Source organism: Pinus tabuliformis, chromosome 4_1 (genome assembly GCF_031772625.1).
Source record: "Pinus tabuliformis cultivar Carrire ecotype Pingquan chromosome 4_1, CPIR1, whole genome shotgun sequence".
Classification (NCBI taxonomy): Eukaryota; Viridiplantae; Streptophyta; class Pinopsida; order Pinales; family Pinaceae; genus Pinus; species Pinus tabuliformis.
Window position 1 is genome coordinate 768695788 of NC_142303.1, and position 2872 is coordinate 768698659.

Sequence of the window (2872 nt, forward strand, 5' to 3'; positions counted from 1 at the left end):
AGTTATGGTTCATTGTTCTTGTCTCATTTAACTTTGGCTTTATGTATTTGATTATGAGACTATCCTTCTCCATTCAATTCCTTCATTCTTGTTTTTGGTTCTTCCCTTTCACTATTCATATGGTGAGGACCGGCAGGATGCGTAAGCATGCTCGACTGTTAAGGAACTTTAGTTGCTCGACCATAAGGGAGAGGAGAGGGGCTCGACTGTTAAGGAGAGGGACAAAGTCACTCACTATTCCAATGGTGAGGGATTGTTGCCATTTACTCCATGAAACTTGGTAGATGAATTTTGCTACACCATGGGGAGTGGGTTCGTATGGTGCTAGTAGGTTGTGGAATGTAGAGAGACTACAAGATGGGGGTTACTTGGAGACTAGTGTGAGGGAGGAAATAGTTCTTGCTTCCTGCAATTGGTAGCTCTGAGAGTGTTGTCATCGAGTGTTACCTATATTGTCTCGATATATTTACATGGAATGCAACTCATTGTGACAGTAATTATCTGCATTATACAGAGGGTTTAAGGGAGATGGAAGATGATACATGTAAGCTTCATCAATGTTGTCATATGTTGAATTATTTTTCATTCTCATTACCTCTTTTTTCGGACATTGATTCTACTTGGTACAGTTGTACATGAATATTTTCATTTAGAGGAAGGAGTCTAGGGATTCCTCATTGATAGCTGAGATGAGTAGGTAAGTTTCCCCGTGCACCAACCCCTCCCCTCACATTCTTTTCCCTTGGAACGATGATGAGAGGATGGGTACTTCCTTTTCTTTCATATCTCCTTCCATGTTTCCAGTTCATGTTGGCTACTTATGAGCTATTTTTTATTGTCTCTAGTCTTAATTGTTATTGGAATTTTATCATACATTCATTAATGTTCTATTTGAGATATGGTTAACATCCTAGTACCATATTCATGGTATTTGTAAAATTAATTGATAGTTTCCCCTCTGAGATTAATAGAGAGAGATTTATTATTTAATGTTTATCTTTGGTTATTCTCTTTTCTTAGTTATTTGGTTAAAAGTGAAGGGTATTATCCCATAACCCCGTGATTATGCCATTTTATATTATTGACTTAGATATATGGTGCTCTAAATGTATGAACATAGATAGGAAATGTTTGTGTGATTCTCTCTTTTTTTATTATTGAGTTTTAATTATGGTGCTCTAAATGTATGAAACTTATTATATAAAATCTATACAAAATATATTGTTATATTCTCTTGAATTTTGTGTTTTCCCATCTCGGGTTTTGGTCTTTTTCCACTAGGGATTATTGGGAGTAGAAAGTGGTAGGTTGTTATTTAGACAAATTATGGTCCTAATGTTCCTTTTCATGTTATGTTGCTTCTCCTTCTATGTCACAAGTGGAATTTTGGGTGATCACTATTGGTAATTTTTTTTTTTTCTAGAGATTAATTATACATTTATTTTTCCATCACAACCTTTTCTTCTTCTCAATCAACATGTCATCCACTAGGGTAGTCATCTCTTCCAAGGAATTTTTTAGATTTGCAGTTTGTAGCTTGCCCATCATAGGGCATGTTCAAAGTTTATTTGGGGTATCGAATTCTTGTAAGTGATGTTAGATTTTTCCTTATTTATGATTGGTTCCCTTTTTTTCCTCCTCTCTTTATAGTTGTCATTCTATTTTTTTCTATGGGTTTTACAAAATAGTCTCTTTAATTGATCTACTACCTCACATTGAGTTATGTTTAGTTATCTCTTCTCTAGTCATAGTTCTTCATTAGGTCAAGGAAGGTAAAAGTACCTCCCTTATTTTGTCTTGTTATTTGAGAGGGAAGACTAGACAGGAGACGAAGAGAACCAGTACAATATTTCCATGAATATATTTTGATATTCTCAAACCCATGATGTTCCCTTAGTTCTTAAGGCCTCCAATAGTATTATAGTCAATCTCTGAATCATTTTATGAAGTGTTAAAAATGAAATTATCAAAATTCTCTCTTATTGTCTCCCTTGATGTAGTCCTTTGAGCATGAGATATTTTTCCTAGCCAGTCGGAAAGGAATATTTGGAAGGTTATAGAATTTGTATCAACCCCCACATTGTTTAAGCTATCTGGGCATTCCCTATGTTTTAACAGGTAAATCGACCTCTCAATGATGCATACTATGTCTTTACTTACCCATATAGCAAATTGGTAACATTATTTTAATGATTAATGGTTCAACAATTTGACATTTTAATAAAATAATTTCGATACATTCCATATTTTAAATGATGGAAACAATAAGCTCTAGTATCAATATGTAATTTTAAAGGAGATATTAATCCCTACCTATAATAAATATTCTCATAATCAACCTGCAAGTTATTCAATCTTTATCTCCACAAACAATAACATTTTACCAGTATATTCCAGATACCTTAAATATTAAACATTGTTGATAAGGAGGTAACATTACATAATGATTTTGTACACAATCCTAAATATTATACATGAACATCGATAATAATTAATTTAAACCTACTACTGGAACAAATACATTAAGGTTTAGATCAACCTCTTCTCAAATGGAAGATACAAATTTAAGAGAGATGTTCGACCCATCCGTAGTCGATCGATAATCCAAACATATTTACGTAGACACCCCCAAGCTTGGGTTGTGATTTTATAGAGGAAACTCCCTCCTGCTTTCCTATTCGCATTTCTGGATATTACATTTTGAAGTAACATATGGTGGAAATCACAATTCCAGCCTCATCGTTGCACCTCTACTAATGTTACCACAACTTGAGACTTCTTGTCTTATTCCTTAGGTAGTTTTGTAATTAGCTTGACCTATACAACCTCATAGCATGAGAAAAATATCGCACTAACAATTATTTATTTTTTA